Source organism: Psammomys obesus, unplaced genomic scaffold, assembly GCF_907164565.1.
Source record: "Psammomys obesus unplaced genomic scaffold, mPsaObe1.curated_primary_1811, whole genome shotgun sequence".
In the NCBI taxonomy this organism is placed as follows: domain Eukaryota; kingdom Metazoa; phylum Chordata; class Mammalia; order Rodentia; family Muridae; genus Psammomys; species Psammomys obesus.
Window position 1 is genome coordinate 12,384,185 of NW_026596131.1, and position 10,159 is coordinate 12,394,343.

The 10,159-nt window shown below is 52.2% G+C and overlaps 1 protein-coding gene across 1 annotated transcript in view; it reads left to right on the forward strand.

The window, feature by feature from the left end:
* Positions 1 to 10,159, forward strand: part of Septin9 (septin 9) — a 151,618-nt gene that overhangs the window by 9,884 nt on the left and 131,575 nt on the right. The window lies entirely within an intron of this gene.

The window sequence follows — 10,159 nt, forward strand, 5'->3', positions numbered from 1 at the left end:
TCTATCTATCTATCTATCTATCTATCTATCTATCTATCTATCTATCTATCTATCTTCCCAGACAGGGTTTCTCTGTGTAGCTTTTTGCTCTGTAGACTAGGCTGGCCTTGAACTCACAGAGATCCACCTACCTCTGCCTCCTGAATGCTGGGATTAAAGGTGTGCGCCACGGCATCCCCAGCTGAGACAGAATCTCTCACTGGCCTGAAATTCAGCCATTAATCTAGATTGGCTGGCCAGTGAGTCCCAGGAATACTCCTGTCTCCACCTCCCCAGTGCTGGGGTGGCTTTTTGTGCAGGTGCTGGGGATCTGAACTCATGTCCTGATGGGTGTTGAGCAAGCACCTGACCAACTGAGCCATCTGCCCAGCGCCAAACTGGAGATTTATGGAGAGTCAGTAGTGGGTGCCGTTTCTATGCTCTGCCCTGGCAGTGTGAGGCCCGTCAAGAGCCAGCAGCACGTGAGACGTTTATAAAGATCAGCCCGTCCCCGCCCGCCCTTCTGATGAGAGCTACATCTCCTTGAGTCAGGCTGCAGGAGAACAGAGCCCTCTGTGTGTAGTTTTTTCCCCTGGCGGCTGGGATGGCTTCTCCAGGACCGGCTCCTGGCTCTACATTTCGAATCCCGCCCCTCCCTGCTGCCCACAGTTTTCTGGCGCTGAGAACTGCAGAACACGCTAGTGTCTATGATTTTTGGATCATGCGCTGAAGGCAGAATGAGATCTGGAAATGGAGAGAGAATTCCTGGACTCCCTTTCTACCTAGGGATGCTGAGCAGTAACCGGGTTACACGTGGAAACAACTGGGGATGCCATAAACACAGCCAAGCAGTGCCAAGCGCAACAGCTTCCCAGCCAAAAGGCTCCTGCAGGAGGTCCCAGACCTCTGCTTCCATTCAGAGCTCAGGGCTGGGAAGTCCTCCCCTGGATTTCGGGGCCCAGGCTCAGCTGAGAGGGACTTGAACAAAAGGAGCTTCTTGAGCTGGAGCCAAAGCCACCAAAGGGACAGAACTTGTTGCTGGCAATACAGTTCAAAGCAGAGAAGGGGAGAAACTTCTTGGCTGTCCCTCCCCTGTACCAAAACCTCCTGGGCTCTCACTGTTTGAACCCAGCCTCAAGCCAGCCGACTTTAACGCTCTGTCTCCATAGTCTGTAAGAGATCAGCTTGGCCACACTACGGAGGACCTGGAGGGTGGAGGAAGGGTTTGTGTCCCTGGACACCTGTACCCCAACATTGCTTCTCTAGTGTTTGTCAAGCAGGACAGCCCTGCTTCTGGCATGAGCCACTTCAACCCCCACTCTGCCATTGCTTCCTTTCTCTCCCACCTTGGCTCCACGTGGAAAAGTAAGGCTGTATGCCTGGCTTCCCATCCATAGAGAATGAATTGTCGCCTCACGTCTTAGTCACTGTCCTACGGCTCTGTAGAGACACCATGATCAAGGCGACTCATAAAAAGAAAACGTTTAGCTGGGTGCTTGGCTACAGTTTCGGAGGCCATTACCGTCGTGGCGAGAGGCTTTGCAGCACACAGGCGGACATGGTGCTGGAGAAGGAGCTGGGATTTACATCTTGATCTGCAGGCAGCAGGCAGGGACACTGGGCCTGGCCCTCAGTGACACACCTCCTCCAACAAGGCCGTACCTCCTAATCCTTCCCGAACAGTTCCACCCACTGAGGACCAGTATTCAAACGTCTGAGCCTGTGGGGGCCATTCTCGTGCAAACCACCAACCCTCCTCTCCCCCAAGTTCCTTCTCAGTGGGACTGTTTGGACATGTAGCCCATGTGGAGACAATGAAGCAGAGACCTGAGCCCATAGAACTGGCATCCTCATGAAAGGGGTAGAGGACACCAGGGTCCACATTAGGTCTGTCAAAAAGATGACATGAACACCAGGTGATAAAGAGGTCTTGATGAGCCTGGAGGTGGTGGTGCACGCCTTTAATCCCAGCACTCTGGAGGCCGAGGCAGGTGGATCTCTGAGTCGAGATCTACAGAGTAAGTAGATCTTACTCATCTACAGAGTAAGTTCCAGGACAGCCAGAGCTACATAGAGAAACCCTGACTCAAAAAAAAAAAAAAAAAAAAAAAGTTTGCTGGAAACCAGTTCCAGTTGTATGCTGCTCTAATACTTTTGGTCTCCTGGACTATGGGGTTTGTTACCCCAAGTCTGGGCATTCAGACCCACCTGAGTTCCTGAGGTGCTGTCTGAGTAGGACGTGGCCGTGCTGTGAAGGCCTCAGAGCTGGCAAAACAAGTCAACAGTGAACCTCTGCTGCTGAGTGAGAGCTCACGGAGAGGCTCTTCGAGCTGCTCACTATTGAAAGAGCATTTCCTGAGCACTCAGGGCTTGGGTCTTGCTTTAATTTTTTTTAATTTTTTATTTTTGGTTGGGCAGTGCAGTGGTGGCACAGGCCTTTGATCCCAGCACTCAGGAGGCGGAGGCAGGCGGAGCTCTGTGAGTTTGAGGCCAGCCTGCTCTACAGAGTGAGTCCCAGGGTCTCAAGACAGAAAAACCCTGTCTTGAAAAACCAACATCATAATAATAATAATATTTTTCAAGTATTTCTTTTTAGAGACAAGATTTCACTCTGTAGATCAGGCTGGCCTTAAACTCAGAGATCATCCTGTCTCTGCTTCTGGAGTGCTGAGCCTACAAGGCAAATGCTAGCATGCTGGTCCTTTTTCCTGTGTAGCCCAGACTGGCCTTGAACTCATGACAGTCCTCCACCCTCAGGACTGAGGGTGGGGACCACAGACATCAGTCACCATGCCCAGCTCAACTGTGAGGAACAGTGGCGTCATTCTTACACCATCTTGCATTTGGATAATTGGCATATTATACATTTGCATATTGCTCTAATACGCTGTTGAATTTGCTACAACTTAATAGTGGCAGCAAGCTTCCCCTGAGGCTGACTTCTCTCTGTTATGCCTGTTGGGGCCTGGCAAGCGGAAGGTCACTGCCATGAGGACTGTGGGTGGCTGTTCCTGGGACTGGAACCTTTACCTTGGTGTTCCTGGGATGAGAGGACCTCTCAGCCCTCCAGGGGAGCTTGCTTCACAGCCACCACAGATGCTTTGAAGTGGACCTTGAGAAAGATGAAAGGTACCACTGCCCCCGCCCAGAGCAGAGGTTCCTGCCTGGGGTGTGAATGTACCTCAAGGAATCTGGATGCCCGGGAGGGATGCTGGTCCCAGGAGCTGGAGCTGGCCTTTCCGGTCAGTCATCTTTCCTTCTCTCTGGCTGTTCCCAGTCTTACTTCCACACCCCCTCTGCCACTTTGGATATTCTGGAATGACACACTCTAGCCCTCAGGCTGGCTTTAGGGACTTCTGGTCCCTGCTGGTGATTACCTGTTGAGTTACAATGGTCTTCTGGGGACAGGGCCTCCTGAGCGGGCTCTCTGGACTGACTTCTAACTTTGCAGCTCTTGGCTGGTCTTTGCCTGGATCATGAAGGCTCCAGAGCAAGGCTGGATCCTGCAACTCAGCATTAACATGCCGGCTCCATCATTGGTAATGTTGCCTTTGGGCCACTGAAGGCCAAAAGTGAAGTCCAAAGGAAGATGCGTTTTTGTTGTTGTTGTTTTGTTTTTCTTTTCTTTTTCTTATCTGCCAGCCACTAGCCTGCCACACCCTGCGACTGGTTAAGCTGGGATTCTTAGATCGGCATTCTTAGGACCGGGGCTGCGGCGCAGTCAGTAGTGTTTACCCACAAGCATGAGGACCTGGGTTCATCACCAGTACCACATAAAAACGCGCTGTGGTGAGCTGTGCCTGCAGTCCTGGGGCTGGAGGCGGGTGGGTAGAGACAGGTGAATCCCTGGGGCTCACTGGCCAGCCAGGCTAACCAAGTTGGGGAGCCCCTAGTCCCAGTGAGAGATCCTGCCTCAAACAAAAACCAAAAAACGAAACCAAGGCGGAAGGGAATGAGGCTGTCTCCTGACTTCCTCGTGTATCTGTGCATCCATGAAGAATCAGTGTTTACCGTGAGAAGGACCCACCAAACGTTCGGGATAGACTTAGACCTGAAAAGTGGTTTGTGTCACTTCTGAACGTCAAGTTCATGAAGCAGCCTGTGTTGTCTGTGGCAGCCTCATGTGGGAGGACATGGGAGTCCAGACACCCGCTGGGGTGGGTCCTTGGGTGGGTACTGACACCATGTGATGGGCACCTCATGGTTGGACTGCCCACTGCCCCACAAACACATTGGTCTTCCTCATCTATGTGTCAGATACATGCGCTGGCTCGACACTGGGGGGGGAGGGGGACTTGTACTACACGGCCTTGGATGGTGTCTGGTGTGGCAGCGATGCGTAGGAAGTGTCTTCACCCATCCACGTCCTGTTGATATGGAAATGGCCTCCCAAAGTTTATCATCCCGACCATAAGAGCTCTGGGTTCTTAGCCCTAGCTCAGGGCGCAGTGCGGCCCCCCCGGGGGGGGTACCTTGTCTTGCTGCTGCCCTCATGGTAAGCCTGGCAGACCAGGAGCCCTGAACAGAGTCAGTGCAGCACCTCTTTCTGGTTGGCGTTTTGTAGGGGGATGGGCCGTTTGCCTCTCTCGGCCGGTGGGACAGGAAGCAAGCCCTCCACTTTATAGAGGAAATAGATGGAGGGCTGAGAGCTCCCGGCTTCAGGGCCAAGGGCTCCGATGAGAGAGTGTCTTATCTGGGCTGCCGTGATCCCCAGCCCCTGCTTTTGTGGAGGAAGAAGTCAAACTTTGAGTCTTGCTGAACAAGGCCCTCCAAGCAAGGCAGCCACTGCCGTCACCAGGTCAGCTGTGTCTGCTTGCAAGAGGTCCTGTCAGCAGCTGACCTTTCCTCACAGGCTGGGGAGGGTCATGGACCTTCACCAGAAATTCCTGCTGCCCCTCCCAGCCGTTTTCTGGAAAGTCTGTGCTAACTGCAGGTAGCTTCTTAGTGGGGGGGAGCTGAGGAAAGCTCTGCCTGGACTCTATCTGCCAGAGTATAGGGCAGCCGCCCTCTGTGCTGGGCCAAGACTTTCCCGTGTGGCTTTGAGGTCACTTACCGCCCCCCCCTCCGGCTGTGTAAGTAAATCCAGTAAACCTGCTGGTTACTTCCAGGGGAACTTTGGTTTGTCACTGGGACTTTGCAGGAGGTTGTCTTCTGTCTCCCCAGGTGTGATTTGAATGAGAAATGTCTCCCACAGTCTCAGGCATTTGATACCTGGCTCCCAATCAGCGGAAATGTTCAGAGCGGTGACGTTGAGGTACAGACCTACTGGAGAAAGGCGTCACTGGGCCGCCTTAGAGAGTGGGAAGCCTGTGGCACCCTGCTCTCCCTGCTTCTTGCTTGAATGGGAGATACGAACTCTCAGCTCCCTGCAGCCGCCACCACACCTGCCATCATTATGGACCCTTGTTCTCCTGAAACCGTGAGCCAAGACAGGCTCTCTCTTCATTGCTTTTGGTCAGGGCGTTTGATCACAGCAACAGAAAAATAGCTAATGTACCAGGGGAGGGATTTTCCCGGATGCTCAGCCAGAGGGTGGGCTGGAGCCCCGAGCTGGCGGAGGTGGCCTCTCAGCTCAGTCCCTGCTGCAAATAAGCCCTGGGTGATAAGCCTGGAATCTGCTCTCCGGGGCCACCTGCAGCCCTTGATGCTGGGCTAGGTCTTGCTGTCACACCCGTGAGCAAACAAGCCGCTGACTGAGGTGTGAGCTGGAATCCCCGCACCAGGCCCCAGCGGGAGGGGCTACCTGGGACGGGGTCTCCTTGGGACCCACCTGTCCCATTTCTGCAGGATTTTTATGAGTTTTAAGAAAAAAAAAAAAAAAAAAAAGTAAGCTAGGTGTAATGACTCATGGAGACTCAGGCAGGAGGATTGCCATCAGTCTGAGGGCCGATATGAGGTACAGAGTGAGTCCCAGGCCTACCTAGGCTGGGACTAGGTAGGAGGGAGGAGGGAGATTCTGTCTCAAAATAAATAAATAAATAAAAGACAAAGTTAGGCATGGTGTCACACACCTTTAATCGCTCAGGGGGCAGAGGCAGGCAGATCTTTGAGTTCAAGGCCAGCCTGGTCTACATAGTGAGTTCCAGGCAAGCCTGAGCGACATAAGAAACCCTGTCTCCAAAAACAAACAAAACAAAATAAAGTAAAAGTCCAGTCATTTTTCTGTAGACAGTGTCTTGCCCTGTTGGGAATAGATGTGTGCCCACAGTGGGTCTGCATGATGATTGGCAGCTCAAATCACAGAGCGCACATTCAGCCGGGCAGGGCAGGGCAGGGCTGAAATGACGGCAGGGTCTGGAAGAGTCTGAAGGCCAGCTAGCCCGGCGTGCACCTCGAAGGAGAGGAAGAGACCCTTTCTCCAACGCTGTAGGAGGAGGGGACAGATGCCCAGGGTGGTCTTCTGACCTCCACACGTGCCACTGTGACAGGAGTGCTCACTCACCCACACTGACGCAGGCATCCGTACATTGTGCAAATGAATCAATAAAGTAATAAATAAATTAGTTAAAAGTCCCTCACACCTCTCCATTCACCCCAGTAATAAGCGTGGGCAAGACTCCTCAGTCAATGTTCGGGTTTCTAGACCCGTGGGCCAATTCCTGTCACTACAGGCCTGCTGTGCCCAACCCAGGTCACAGGTTTGGAAATGGTTGAAGCAGTAGGAGGATGCTGTTTTACACACACACACACACACACACACACACACACACACACACACACACTCACATACACACACACTCACACGCACACACTCATACTCACACGCACGCACCTTGCACGCACATGCGCACCCCTGTCCTGCCCAGGACCGCCACTCCAGGCTTTTTGGGACGGCGTGCCCTCTTTGTCTGTGATGTCATCTTCGGAGTTTCCTTGAGTTAGATGGAGGCCCGTGATAGTCCCTGGTCAAGAACCTGCCTCTTTCAGTCCCATCACCTAGCAAGTGTGTTTTAGTCTTGTAGCCTCGGTGGTAGATTTTACCCAGAGTTATTGGCCTGCGTACATTAGGGGATCCAGGTGGAACTCCCTGGATTTGTCTTCCTTGGGTCTAAACCCTGGCTGCCCTCTTTGATCCCGAGGGCCAGAAGGGGCTCACTGGCCTGAGTTGTGGGGGTGTGGAGCAGAATTCCTGAGGCCACAACATGAGGGGTCTCCCTTATAACTCCTATCTCTTCAGCACAGGAAGGCCAAGCTTTGTTAATGCCTAATTATAGGGCCGAGGTCTAGGCTGGCACATAAGGTACATAATTATTATGAGTAATAATAAGAACATCTTTTATTGACCAGTTATTTTGTGCCAGGCTATGCCAAGTGCTTATAATGTGTAATTTTATTTAGGGATTTCTTCTCTCTCTCTCTCTCTCTCTCTCTCTCTCTCTCTCTCAGCAGAGTCTTAGTATGTAGCCCTGGTTGTCCTGGACTCACTTTGTAGACCAGGCTGGCCTTGAACTCACAGAGATCCGCCTGCCTCTGCCTCCAGAGTGCTGGGAGTAAAGGCACTTACTTAAAATATTTTTAACTGTATCAAACTTATAACACACACACACACACACACACACACACACACACACACACCCCTACATTTATGCTGACTCACTCTGACAGTACGAACATTCTGTCCCTGAACCAGATCCCACCCTTAGATGTACCTGTGAATGGCTCCATGTAATTTTTCATACATGTATGTCTTGTCAACATTGTGGTAAATATTTTTGCCTCTGTGAACACATGCCATTCCTATATGGTATGAACAGAATTCTGTCTCCTAGCACCTGTTACTGAATTGTGTGCTTGTGTGTTAGGTTGTATGTGTATGCATGTGTATGCTTTGGTTTGTGTGAGAGAGAGAGTGAGACTGTGTGTGTGTGTGTGTGTGGCATATGCACGTGTTTAATGCACATGTAGCTGTAGAGACAGAGGCGTCTTGGTGGTGCTCCAGTGTGTATATTTTTTAAGATTTATTTTGTGTACTTACGCGTATGTCTGTGTGTGGGTAGCTGCGCATGAACGCAGGTGCCCTTGGAGGCCAGAAGAGGGAGCTAGAGTGAGAGGCAGTTGTGAGCCACCTGATCCGGTGCTGGAAACCAGTGAAACCCTCACAGGAGCAGCGCGCCTTTTCCCACGGGACTGTCGCTCCAGCCTCTCCACCATGTTGTTGTTTTTTTGAGATAGACCCTCTCGCTGAATCAGGGACTCACTGACACAGCCAGGCTGTCTGGCCGTTGAGCTCCTGGTATCTGCCTCTCTCTGCTGACTCGATGCCAGGGTCACTTAAGCATGTAGTCCAGGTCACAGCAGATCTGAACTCAGGTCCTCATGCCCGAGTGGCAGGCACTTTACCAAAAGAACGTCTCCACAGCCTGTGCCTTGTTTCTTCTCTTATTTTTGAGACAGGGTCTCACTGTGTATGTAGGCCTAGCCTCTGAAATCCACTTGCGTCTGCCTCCTGAGTTCCGCCATGAAGGCGGGCACTACAGTGCCCTGGGCTCTACCTTGCTTTCTGAGACGAGGTCTCGCTCTCATTGGCCTGTTGCTCACCGATTTGGTGAGGCTGCCTGGTTGGGGAGCCCCAAAGTCTGTCTCCACCTGTGCTGGGGACGCATGTGTGTGCCTTTACACCTGGCTTTCTCATGGGGGTTTGGGCGCTCAAACTCAGGTCCTAAGACTTGTGCAACAAGCATGTTACAGACTGAGCTATTTCTCCAGCCCTCTCCTCCGCCCCCTCCCATTGTCACTAAATCTTGATAGCCCAGAGGAAGACTCTGTGTCCCCTCTGGGAGCTGTAACTGGATCAAGTCCCAGCCAGCGCCGGTGAGGTCTGATCTGCAGCCCGGCCTCAGCCTCAGAGGACTCGGGTCATCTACTCTGGGCTGACTCCCAGTTTCGTGTCTCCCTCCTTCTGAATCTTCTTTATTTTAAAGTCACATAAAAATAACTCAATTCTCAGCTGGATCACAGTCCTTGGCTGCCCTGGACACAGGCCTGTGGGAGAAGGTCCAAACCGGTACACTTGAGCCATTCCTGGTCTGGGGCTCTTCCCAGGACCACGCCTGAGCCTGAGGTTCAGGGGACCCTCAGCCCCTCCTGCAGCTTCTTTGGCAGGGCCACTTGGCATGGATGCCTGTTTGTAGGAAATCAGAAAAATAAATAGCGTAAAGAAAATAAATCTTTGCCCCAGAAACCCAAAACACATACTGTTTTCCCAGTTGGGTTTGGGGAGAAGGGATCAGATGCCCAGGGTTCTTTAGCTGCCTTAGATCCATTTACTTGCATTTTTTTCTGAAACCAGAGGGTAGGTAGTGGGTATGGCTGTTCAACTCTCCAGAGGAAGGACAGGGCACCCTCTGTCCCCAGCATCCCTGCAAAGCCATCTCATCCGGAAGTGACTCAGGCCACAGGAATGCTCAGTGCTGCCTTTTCTTGTTGGCTGTTCCTCACCCCAGTTTTTATCTTGGGGACACAGTGGACTTGGGGACGCAGTGGCTGTTCACTAGTACTTGGTGGTCCCAGACAGCTGTGCCTCCTAGGGGTTCATCCACTGCATATATGACGGTGGGAAGGGGTGGTGGTGGCCGCGTTCATCCACAGATACAGTGGAGCTCACCAGGTTTGGGTGGGCTGCGGCTAAGGTGTCCCTTCAGCACATTCGGGAAAGAGCCTGTCTCTGCTCCTTCTCCATGGCCCTGGGCAGCTCACCTGAGTCACACTCCTAGTCTGGAGATGTGTGTCAGGACCAAGGAACAGATACTGGCTCCTCACAACCTCCATCTACCTGTTCATTTATGTCCCTCCCTATCCACCTGTCCATCCATTTATCCATTCACGTATTTACTCACCCATCCATTCACCCATCTATCCACCCCACATCCATTCACCCATCCATCCATCCATCCACACACATACACCCATTCACCCATCCATCCATCCACCCATCCATCCATCCATCCATCCACCTCCACACACACCCATTCACCCATCCATCCATCCATCCATCCATCCATCCATCCCTCCATCCACACACACACACCCATTCACCCATCCATCCATCCATCCATCCACACACACACACCCATTCACCCATCCATCCATCCATCCATCCATCCATCCATCCATCCACACACACACACACCCATTCACCCATCCATCCATCCATCCATCCACCCATCCATTCACCCATTCA